At 47.2% G+C, this 12042-nt stretch overlaps 1 protein-coding gene across 8 annotated transcripts in view; it reads left to right on the plus strand.

Moving 5' to 3' along the window:
• HIPK2 (homeodomain interacting protein kinase 2) overlaps window positions 1–12042 on the plus strand; it is a 135885-nt gene that overhangs the window by 41509 nt on the left and 82334 nt on the right. The window lies entirely within an intron of this gene.

Here is a 12042-nt window from a genome sequence, read left to right on the forward strand (position 1 = left end):
AAGAATTTGCTATTTACCATTTAGAAAGCCTTTCACCATTGTCTGTGCTTCCTTCTCTCTGAGACTGTTTCCAGAAGAGGGACTGGATCTGGGGAGCCCACATTTCCTTTCCAAGTCAATACAAGTAGGTTCTTGGTTTCAGAAAGGCTTTAACCTAAACAATTAATTCATATGTTAGCTGTATCTTCCAGCTTTTGCTTGTAAGTGAAAGCAGGGATTTTTCAAAAACAAGGTTGGCCAAACACACTTTTTCTCCACGCGGGATGCTGTTGGTAGGGATGAATGAGTATTGTCAGTAATTTGCGGTTGGACTGAGGGCCTGTCAGAGACTGCTGATTCCCACTCGCGGTGATTTTAACTACAAGTATGTCATGCTAGGATAGAGTTTATGACCTCTGCATAGGTGCATACAAAGCAAATGTGTGAACCAGCTGTATTCCCCTTCAGTCTGTTAAACATTTCAGCAAACGAGTGTCTTCTCATAAGCCTGGAAGGTCATCATCTCGACTCCAAGACACAAGTTCCTTTCATAGATGTTCTCCTCAGCCCTTCCTTTTGGTACTACTCGGCTTGATTTAGCATCCCAAGGACTGAGAAAAGCAATTCTACTGCTAGGTCAGGCTTGGGTGGGAAAAAGTAGGGGAAAAAAATGCATTTGTCTTTAAAGGACAGCTGAATTTAGAAATGTTTAGGCCATGTTTTTGTTATTGTAATTCTGTGAAACAGGGGCAAATAGGGAAAATGTAATTCTCCTTGATGAACCGATTTAATGAAAATTTGTCCTGGCATTGTGCACAGCTCATCAGCTGGGTTACAGAAAAGCAGGGTAGTTGCTCTCTTTGTAAATAGGAAAGAACTCTGTCTTATGCTTGGGGAGGACGGGGGAAAAATATAGTACGAGTTGATATCAGACCCTTTTCCTGCTTCATAAACATCCTACCGACAAAGCCTTCCAGAGCTCTGAGCTTAGTAAGAGTTAATTTTCACAGGAACAGGAACTTTGACAATGTAGCACTGCAGCAGCTGATTTTTATCTGCTTGTCCTTTACTCTGAAGGAGGCCAGAAAAAAATCCCCAGCCCTAGTTTGTACCTCAGAAGAGGCTTATTAAATGAAATATTCTACCTGATGACAGTCCCATCCTCCAGGAGAGACATGTTTCTGTGGTAAATATGCAAAAGCTTTTACGGTTGCAATTACCTGGCAGACTAGTAGAAAAAAAAAAAAAAAAAGATAATACAGGCATTTTGTTGTTGAGTTATCTGTGATTCTGCATTAGCAGCCTAGGTCCCAAGCTGAAAGACAGAAGGGGCAGCCAAAATGAAATATGTGACAGAAAGCAGAAATGAAAGAGAAAAATGGTTCATTCTCAGTGACAAACAAGGAATATTTTTGTGGCAGTCTCTGGGGAGGAAAAGGCTTGATAAAAATTTGCTTTTTATATTTTAAATGTTATTCCTGCCTGGTCTGAAGTTGCAGCTTGTTAGATAATAAGTTCTGTCTGTCTAATTCCTCTCTTGTTTTCCATGCCTGAATTGTTGGGAGGAGGGGGAGAAGGGGCAGCGGCTCACTGGGGAAAAAAAAAAAAAAAAAAGAATCTTGTTGGGATGAATTGCATCGGCAGGGGGCTGCTGATGAAGCTAAATTCAAGTCATGAGGAAAATTTATATTCTTCATTTTCTGATGGGGAAAAATACAGCACAGAATAAAGACCTATTCTACTCCAAAGAGAAGGAACTTTCATGCTAGGGGAAACACAGGACTTTATAAAGATTTCATGTGTCTTCCATTTAATTTACACTTGTTTTGCTTGCTAGAGTGTAAAAGACAAGGGGATGACTTCCAGAAATGGCACATTTAAGCTGAATGTGAAGGAAAAGCTTCCTGAGAGTAAAACCTTTTAGACTCTAAGCAGACATGCCAGAGAAGTGACTTGCACATTTACGGAAAAACTAGGCAGAGCTCTAAGAAATAGAACAGAGGTTGGTTCTTAGCTGGAGGTTTTTTATTATGAGCTTTTGGGAGCAAATTCCCAGATCATCCCCCATATTTTAGTAACAAATTTTTACTTTCCCTCTATTTTTTTTAACACTACTTTCAGGAATGTGATGGCCAACTCCTTTCAAGTGAGGAAAGTTCTGTGGAACCCTGTTAATTCTCACAGCAGTGTAAGACATTTCCTGCTCCTATAAATGACAGGCATGCTTCCTTCTCCCTGAGGTGGAAGACAGAAGGGACTTAAAACAAACTTTGTGTTCTTTCTTGACCAGAATCTGTGCGTTCCAGCATACACTAAAACAGTCCCAGGGCTGCTCTCTCCTTTACTTGCAGATAGTACAGGAGCGATTTGCCATTGCTGCCATGTAACGTGCTCTGAAGATACGCTGAGATCCCCAGGCAAATTTCCTGTGAGCAGGACAGTGGGGAGATGGTGTATGGCACTGCTGGAGCAGCTCGAGAGCCCTCACTGAGTGCTCCCGCATCAGGAACATTTCTGTCACATCAGGAATATTTCTATCGGGTTAGGCCAGTTCTCTCCAGAAGGATCGCAGTGATGTTGTGAGGTGGCATGGCAAAACAGAAGGTATCAAAAAAGGTCAGCAAAATGTCTGTAGTTTAGCAAAACTTCTCTCCCGTCCCTCTCAGAGGACATAGCCTCCTCCAGGCTAGATCTGCTGCCCTAATTGATACTCTGGAGATTTTCCTCTCTCTCTGCTGACTGTAGGGGACCTGAGAGGCGGTCCGTGCTGGACTAATGTGTGCCTCGCATGAACGCCCTCGCCTCTGAGAATCCTCCTCTGGGAACGCCGGATCCCCAGTGCCTGCCCCAGACCCGTGCTTGGTGAAGGGTGATGAGCACCAGCCAGCACCTGGCCGGAGCAGCGCTGGCACTGACTCCGGACCTAAATGACAAGGGACCGTTTGCAGGCTGAAGGCTTCAGCCGAAGGAGATGGGCTTCCTCAGGGAGCAGCCTCCTTCCTCCTGTGCATCTTCAGTCTGTAAATTTGCCATGGTACAAACGTGCCTTCTTCAGACCTGCATTTGTCATGTAGTGCTCTTGCCTGCATATAGGACGTGGCTGGTGGCCATTCAGATGTCCAAAGGACAGTGGTCTTAGCCTGCCTCCAGGTCACTGTAGTTCTTCTTCTTGTCACGTATCTCCAGCCAAGTTGGTCTGGGTCTGATCAGCGACTCTTGGAGGAGATGAGTAAGTGGCGGCTCAGACATGGTCTGGAAGTACCTGCACGGAGGCAGAAGTTGCTGTTGGATGGCTGCTCTGCCCAGCTAGCAGTGCAGGAGCAGAGCTTTGCAGCAGGGGGTTTAGCCAGGCATGTTTAGGCTAGAAATGGTGTGCTGTTCTCACAGTGCAACAGGTCAAAAGGCAGCGATAGTGCTTGCATCATGGGCTATCTTCATGGGATTTTATTCTTTCCTAAAAAATGACACAGTCTGAAGGGGGAATCATTCAGGTAGGCTCTGTGATCTGTTTTTCAGGAGGTTAGAGGTATGAATAACCAGAGACGCCTTCTGGTCTTGTAATCCCTGCATGGATACCTTCCCAGGAAGACTCATACCCTGCAAAATACACAGCTCAGGCTTCCACAGATGCCCCCAGACATTGGAGTCAACATTCACACACTACCATGAAAAGAAGGATACCTTCTGGGAGCGGGGATGACTTCTCTTTGGGGCACTACCACCATGTTACGTTGCCTGCTTGTTTTTTCTTTGCTGCTCAGCTGAAGCAGCTGCTGTGCTACACCCCAGAGATGACTGCGTTTCACTAATTAATGGCATAATCACCTTACGAGATTTAAGTCTTTCAGAATTTGCGAAGTAAATAGTGGCTGTCACCCCTGCACTGTTAATGGGTAAGTGTAGTTTTGATGCCTTGTTCTCCAAAGGCTTTGGTATGTGGCGTGTCTGGCCATGGGTTGAGACGTCTGCAGTGTAGGTAAGTGGCCTTTGATCAGATGGCTTGATAACAGAGAAAGAAGCTGAGTGTCAGTTTGAGGAGGTGGTTATCTCTATCGGTCTCATTTCAGACACTGCAAGAAGATACACAGGCATGAAGTGCTCTGTGCATGGTGTCAGCTGTTGAGTGCCTTGTGTAGTAAATGGTGAGGCTGTGCGGGTGGGTTATAGCTGTGCACGCTTCGCCAGGTGAGCACTGGTCCTGAGGAATGCAAGGCGCTAAGCTGTCTGTGTCCTCTCTGTCCTGCCGCACGTGCGCTTCAGGTATCATCCTCCAGCCGCACACAGCAAGGTGGATTCCTGAGCAACGTCACCACCTCCTCCCCACCGTGTGACTCAGAGCACACGTCGTTCTGGCCAAAACTGCCCTTCCAGTGAGGCAGCAGTAATGGCAGCAGGGATAGGCTGTGCTTATTAGGTTAGTCAGTGAGCTGGCATCTGTTAAGTCCTTGTATAACAGTGCTAATGCACTTAAATTTCAAAATCTTCTGCCGTTCTGGACTTGCAAAATCATCTCTGTTTAAGGCTTGACTGCATATGTGACCGTGGGAGCTTTGTTGCTGTGCCAGTCTGCTTCAATCCTACCTGCAGCATTCACCGCTTTGCTGGCTCTGTCTCTCCAGGGTAAAGAGCAGGATAGCAAGATGGTTTTAGGAAGGAAGCTCCCTCTGGGGACTGGAAGGAACCCACCAGGTTGATTGCTGAAGCTCGAGCTCCAGACTGCGGGCACAATGTCTGTGGTCACTGCACCCTGGGTGCTGCCTGGCCCTCACTGCTGCAGCGCTGAGTTTCCTCATGTATGTCTAGTTCAGCTGCACATTTCCAGGGCTGAGAAGCTCGCAGTCATTTCTGCTGCTCCAAAAGGATCATGAAGGAGTTGCACATCTCATTGCTGACTCCATGTCTTGGCCAAGAGGTGTGTTCAATGGACGGATGGTAGGCACAGGGCTACGGCTCTCCAGCACCAAGCACCTGCCCAGCCCCTCGAGCTGACCTCTCCCCGCTTGTATGTAGGGGAGGACTGAAAATGCACTGACACAGGCAGTTCCCCTCTTCCTTCTAATTTCTTACTGCATTGCAAAGATTCCTGACCAAAGTATGACAACACTTTGCATGAGAGCATCTGACAGCATACAGACTCATACTCTTTCAGCAGCGGAGACTCGGTTTCACTCAGTGGTGATACGCCTGTTAGGGTTACAGGCTTGCAGAACACTGTGGAAGGCTTTGTGAAGGAAAGAAGCCTTCCAACTGTACTATTTTAAGCAGTCTTTCATTTCTTTCCCAAGGACACCGGAGTTTGGAGTTGTTTCTTTCAGAACCAAAATCCAGCAGATTTTTTTTTTTTTGCGAAACCAACACCAGGATTAATTGAATCTCGGTTTCTTTGTATCCAGACCACCAGGTCTTGGAAGGGAACAGACACTCAGCTGAAAGCTTTTGGCTTTGTCCCATCTCTGTGATAGTCAGGCCAGGTTGGTTTTTGGTTTTACAAAAGTGAAGCAAGATAGTTCGTTGCCAAGTTCCTTTGTGTATAAATCACCCCAGAGCAGGGATGGTGAACAGGTGCTGTGCCCATGATGCATCCAGCAGAAGATACGCAGTGTGTATTCCAAAATAACTCCCTTTCTGGGGTCTAATTTAAAACAGAAAAGCCTATGCTTCAGCCTAAACAATCTCTTCAGACTGGAGCGTCCCCAGGGTTTTCCCTGCTGAAACCTTCGAACAGTTTCCCTAGGCTTTTTGCTCCGAGCAGATACCGCAGCTGCCCCTTTGTCCTGTCCACGTTACCGATCTGCACCTCTCTGCCCCTCTCTGCCCCTGCCTCTTCTGCTCGTGATGCTGACAGTGCTTGAGAGGAGCCCTGAGTCAGAGCAGTTGTCTCAAGGGGGCTTTGTTATTTTTTTAATCAAGTTATGAAGTAGGCCCAGTTATTGACTGCCAGGCCCAAGAATATTTGTAACAAAGGGTTGTTTGCAAGGGACACGACTGGGAGGCTTTCCCAAGCAAAGCGAAGCCACCGTCCCCTTTGTGGATGGGCTGAGGAGAGGGAGAAGTCTTGTGCTGCTCCCTTTTGGCTCATCCATGTCTGAACAGTGGAAAATTCAAGTATTTCATCTGAGTGCTGGGCTGGTTCCTTTTGTCCCCACTGCTCTCCCTCAATCCAGCTCCTATACAGCAAAGACGGGCGAGTGACAGTAATGATTTCTCCTGCAGATCTCAGCCTCATGGTGGTGGCTGGAAGGAAAGGAACCTGTGTGTCCATAGGCAGGGACCATTAGTGGCTGTAGGTGAGGGACAGGGACCCGAGTGGCAGCCAGAAGCAGCTCAGAGGGTCCAGTTTGGCATCAGCTTGTGCCAGCCCGTGGGTGAGGGACCAGTTCCTGACAAGTCAGCTGCAGGTTCAAAACCTCTGCCTTCATCCAGCAAGAGGAAACACCACAGCTCAAAGGCACAAGGAGAAGGTTGGCAATGTCCTGCTAAGCACAGATCAAAAAAAAATTAAATAAAAAGATTTTGGGCTGCCACAATCACCGTTAATTGCTGGAACAGCCAGAGACCCTAAGAGCACCCTGAAATCTGGGCTACAGGCCACCTGTTAACCATACCCTGCCCTTCCCACATTTCTTTTCCCTTGTTCATCATTGCTAGAGAGATTTGCATTGAGAAGAGTGTTTGTTTCTGAGGAGTTCCTCGTTTCCAGCTGTTTATCTTCCCCACCTGAAATTACAATCTCCATTAACAGCAGATACAGGAAAGGATAGATTATGGCCTTGGGTGCAGGGATAAGCACCAGGAGCAGGTGAGCCGCTGAGCAAAGATCCCTCTTTTATGAAAACGGCAGTTTTACAAAAGACCAAACAAAACACAGGGTAAAGAAGGTAAATGCAAATGTGCTTCTAAAGAAAGGAACTTTTTCCTAAGGTCAGCGCCACTTTTTAAGGATGTCGGTGCTCCACCCACTGGGTGCAGGCACCCCACAGCGCAGGCACCGTGGGGCAGGCAGGGAGCAGGAGCAGACCTGTGGTGGCAGGGCTGCTGACCAGGGCTCAGCCCTGGCACAGGTTCCTTCCACATCAGCCCCGGAAGGACACGATTTTGGGGAGCAGCTCTTCCTCCTGCCCTCCACCCCTCTCCCGTGCCGTTCCCTTCCCTCTGGGCATCCACACAGCCCAGTGCAACACAGGCCCAGGCCTGGGGCTGACCCCCGAAAGTGGCACTTTCTGGTGTGGAAATATCACTTCAAACGCGGCCACGTTTGAGCTCCAGCTTTCGAGAGGGCTTGCGAGAAGGAGGCAGTGTGCAAACACACTCCCTTACCAATCTGCGTGCTTCCACCTGAAGCAATCCCAGAGCTCCTGCCGCAGCCCTCCACGAGCCTTTCTGATTAACCCAGCGTTGACTCCTGGACTGATCCCCGCCTTCTCTGCACCCGCTGCCAGAGGCGTTTTGGGACCCCCAGGAGGAGCAGCGAGGGGCTGGGAAGTGCCAGGCTCCCCACTGGAGGTTGCCCATGTGTGCTCTGGGGGTTAGAGGGTTTTCGTTTTGTTGTTGTCTCCTGCTGCTGCGTCTCTCACATCATCACCGAAACAAGACTGTCACAGGATTTCCTGCCTTCTATTTTTCTCCTTGCAAGCTGTAAAAGCACTGTAAGGCCCTTTTAGGCTGCATCCTGGTGAAATGATGTGAAAAATAAAGGTCACTCCTATTTACTGTACCACGGCAGACCTGCAATGGCTACAAATGGCCAGCTTGTTTTACTGGGGAAGAGCTATTTACCTAAGAGAAAAGACAACCCTCCTGCCGCAGCGATTGGCCGTAGCACATGAGCCGCCGTCTGTGTGCCACATAAAAGGCACACTGTCTGTTGGTAAAGACACCTGCGCTCAGGCCACGGGCTGGGAAGTAACCTGGCTCTGTGCGGTGACAAGCTGCTGCTCCTGCAGTGGTGCTTGCGAGTGACAGCACGGTGAGCAGGGCTGGAGCAGGGACCGGCTGCCATCGGTGTCAGCTGTGTGTGCCAAAGACCTACAGGTTGGTCTCTGCCCCGAGTTGCTTGCTTCTGTGGCTTGGGTTCACTCTCCTTTCTCTTCTCCCACCCACGCCGCTTCCTCACCGAACGCAAAGGAAGCGCAGTGGGGCAGAAGGTGCCCTGCTCTTCACTTGGGCTGGCCGGGCACCCGCTCCACTCACAGTGGTCAGCGAAGGAGAAAGCACTGTGGTTGCACACTGTGGTATGATTTCCTGTGTCCCTCTGCACTTGTGTCGGGGCCTGTCGGGGCCCATGCACTGCCTGGCTCACAGCAGCACTGGTTGATGAGAAGCAGAAAGAGGTGACGGGCAGTTGGCTTGCCATCAGTGCTCCCAGAGCAAAAATAAGTAGAATTAGTAGAAGATTCATCACCCACACATGCAAATATGAAAGGGGCATTAGCAACACAATTTGCACAGGCTTTCAGGGATGCTTTGCTCAAGTACGACATACTTATATCCTATCAGGCTTTTGCATCTGTAACATCTCCCCTGTACGTTTGCTCACTGCAGGCAAGAGATTTGTGTGTATCACAGAGGAAGCTGGCTGAGTACATCTGTGCATTCACTAGGGTCACAAGTTTTAGGCCACAGCATGGTGACACTGAGAAGCTGTATTACACCGAAGAGCATTTTCTGATTGGAAAGCATTTCTGCTCTGCTGTATGGGCTGTGAAGTTAGGAAAGTGACTGACGATGGTTTATACATGAACGAGTCATTACAAGAAGAGAGAAATGACCTGAAGATGCTTCAATTGCAGTGGGTTCCCCAGTGTCAGATCCCTTAACGCTGTCATTTCAGTCCCCAAAGTTTGTGTCTTAACTTCCTGAGCCAGCTGCTGCACTGGTGGTACTTCAGATTAGCCTAAGTGATGTAAATGCAACTGATTTTCAGGTGGGGCTCAGTAATTCTCTCTTTCTCCAGGTCCTGCTGGGGAAAACGAGCACCTCTCAAGCACCTGAGAGTTGTTATCTTGCTCAAAAAACACTAGTCTTGTGGCCTGGCTTAAGCTGAGGTACAGCCACAGCTGTTACCTGTTTAAGTAGGAAGCTTAAGAAAATCACAGAATCACAGAATATCCTGAGTTGGCAGGGACCAACAAGAATCACTGAGTCCAACTCCTGGCTCCACGTGGGGCCACCCAAAAATCAGACCATATGTCTGAGAGCATTGTCCAAATGCTTCTCAAACTCTGGCAGGCTCGATGTCCTTTTCCTTTTAGGCCAGATCATAAAAAAGGCTATTCTGCAGTACTTTACAATGGGGAGAAGAAAAGAGAAGAGAGGTATGCATATATACTGAGAGAGAGCCTCAGTTCTAAGAGAGTAAATAAAAGGGAGGTGGCTCTAGGAACCTGGAGATGGTGTGGGCAGAGAGGGGAGAAATCCAGTTACAGAGGATGGTTACCTGGAGGTCACTATTCCCTGTGTATGGAAAGGCGTAGGAGGAAAGAAGATGAAGTTTCACCCTCCTTGCTCTCTGAAGGCTTTAAAAACAGGATAGCTGATTTCCAAACAGAACAGTGTGCTTCTTCTGTGACAAGCTGGAAAATAAACTGTGAGTCTCTGAGTGGCAGCTTGACCTCTGCCTTCCCCTGACTGAAGGACAGAAGTAATTTCAGTTATTGTTTTACTTGCACAGACACAAGTTACGTTGTGCTGACAGGTTTTGCCTATATTTTGCTATGACTATATTGTATTGTTGTTTAGGGGCACATTCAGATCCTGTTCCCTCCATCCTTGCATCTGCTGATTTGCATTAGTATTAACCTGGTGTAGCAGACTTCTACCTACTTCAAAACCTGTTGTACCCCTTGAAAGGCTCCATTTGGAGGGTGGATGCAGGGTAAGGTACGTGGGGTTTGACCTGGGTCTGACTGAAGAGAATTTGAACGAAGAATTTGGGTTAACTCTTCCTCATATTTTCTTTTTCATTTTTATTTTTGCCAGCCACTGCAATTTGTAGCAGGTTCCAAGTAGAACCTTTCAGGCATAAGCACAGTGCAGTGGGCCTGATGAGACGTAAGACGTGCTGAAAGTTTCTTAGTGTCACCACTGAGCTGCTCCCTTTGCAGAAGGCTTGGAACAGTCTTGGATGACTTTGGTGACTTGCTCAGCTCCCAGACCCAGGACGTTCACCACCTGAAGCGTTGGAGAATTGGGAAAACTACCTGTTCCAGCAGCTGGTGCTCACGTAGAGGCAGGCAACAAAAAGTTAGCAAGGTTTCGGTTAGCCTGGTAACAGGAGCGGTACTGCAATGAGTTGGTGTCTTTAACTGGAAGTCTTAGGATGAGATCACTTGTGCTAGTACTGCTGAGCAATACCACATTTTCTCCCCGTCCACCCGTAGGTGTCTGTTGCTGTTTACCTTAGGCTGTGTTCCCCAGAAGCTGTGTTTTCTGCAGCGGGGGCTGTGTTTACAGCACCTAACACACAACCATTTTTGTGGCTGAGGCCCTCAAACAGAAGGGTAGCAGAGTACAAACAGAAAGGTAGTGCTGGTACGCGTGACTGCAGGGGTTAGCACGCACATTTACGTGACAGCTGACGTGCAGGAGGAGAGCTGCTGACCTTCCTCCTGTCCACCACGGTCAGAGCTCCTGCTTCAACCAGTTGCTTCCACACGGAGCTGGGCACTCAGAAGAAAGTCCAGAGTGGTAGGGGTGGAAGGAGGATTTGATGTCTTAGACAAAATAAATGGAAACTTTTTTTTTTTCCCCCCAAAGAATGTTTTATTTGCCAGTGGGAGGCTGCAAACAGGATGGTCATCCAAGAGGGTAATGGAATATTTCCCTGACTCTCAAAACAATATTAAGAGGGACAGATGAAATCTAAAAGGTAAACAGATTCAGCTGAGGCTAGCTGAATTTCCTGGTTACTACACTAAAAAAGTTAGTGATGAAATGCTGCCAGTTGTTTCGGCAGGTAAAAGGAAGTAATGGTGCAGGCCTGTATCTAAAACAAAATAAATAAAGTTTACCTAAGAGATCTCGTCCCCGTAGCTGTCAAAAATACAGCTCCTGCCATTGTTAGCAATGTAAATTAGTGGTTCAGGAGGGCTGCATGAGTACAAACAAAAGGATAAGCTAGCCATGTTGCTGTTCCTGTAAAGCTCTTCTGGAGGCTTCTTTGATAACACCTATCTCCTCGTAGCAGGTGTGTGAGGGACCCAGGAAGGGAGAGGCAGCATGGGCTGGAGTCTACGTAGCTGTGCTGATACGCGTATGGAGATGTCGGTTCCAAGCGTATTCCTTTGTAAGTGAGGTCAAAATATAGTGTGATGTGCAAGATATATAATGAGTGAGAGGAAGAAAGACATGCTAACTGGGTTGGAAGATAACATTTTGTCTTTTGAATGGGTTCTTGTTATTGTCACCGATTGTTACTTTCAGAAAAAAAATATGTTGAAATTATTCTTTTTTCTCTATTGTTTAGCTCTTGTTCTCAGCTTTGTTATGGCCACAAAGAGATGATAAAAATGGATTGGCACGAAGTTGGGTTTCGTGTATCATTTAGAGACAGGTTTAGAGTTATGTTTTCAGCCCTTAGCACTTTGATAGGGTCTGTTCTTCATTTTGAAAATAGCAATAAAAGAGTAAAGAACATAAGAAAACACAATTTTTTTAAATGAAATTGTCAGTGCTAGTTTGAACTTTGCCTCTGATCTGTATGAAGTCTCTGAACTGTGCAGTTAGAAGAAAGCAGACACAAAAGAGAGGGAAAATGCCCATGTTCCTGGCTACTTTAGAAGGTAATAAAAAGCCCCCAAAGTCTTACTTGTTTTTAATCTGTATATTTATATCTATATAAATCCACTGAGAATAAACTTTAAGCGTTTATGTTAGATTTAGAGAATTACCTTCCAGCATCAGTACCTATGATCTAGCACAAAAGAAACTAAACTTAAGCTTTTACAAATTGCCCTCTTGGCTTCCAGAGGCATGGGTGACATTAAAGCATGATCTGAACTGGTGTTAAAGCGAGCAGTGGTGGTAAACGGGTGTGAAGCGTTCCTGTGTGGCGATCGGAGGCAT

The sequence above is a fragment of the Cygnus atratus genome, chromosome 1 (genome assembly GCF_013377495.2).
Source record: "Cygnus atratus isolate AKBS03 ecotype Queensland, Australia chromosome 1, CAtr_DNAZoo_HiC_assembly, whole genome shotgun sequence".
Lineage (NCBI taxonomy): Eukaryota > Metazoa > Chordata > Aves > Anseriformes > Anatidae > Cygnus > Cygnus atratus.